Consider the following 270-nt stretch of genomic DNA (forward strand, 5'->3'; position numbering starts at 1 on the left):
CTTTTGGCAAACTCCAGGCGGGCTGCCATGTGCCTTTTACTAAGGAGTGGCTTCCGTCTGGCCACTCTACCATACAGGCCAGGTCTAGGAAGAGTTCTGGTCGTCCCAAACTTCTTCCATTTAAGGATTATGGAGGCCACTGTGCTCTTAGGAACCTTTAAAACAGCAGACATTTTTCTGTACCTCGAGACAATCCTGTCTTGGAGGTCTACAGACAATTCCTTCAACTTCATGCTTGTTTTGTGGTCTGACATGCACTGTTAACTGTGG

Source organism: Morone saxatilis, unplaced genomic scaffold (genome assembly GCF_004916995.1).
Source record: "Morone saxatilis isolate NCDOM2014 unplaced genomic scaffold, NCSU_SB_2.0 Contig23, whole genome shotgun sequence".
In the NCBI taxonomy this organism is placed as follows: domain Eukaryota; kingdom Metazoa; phylum Chordata; class Actinopteri; family Moronidae; genus Morone; species Morone saxatilis.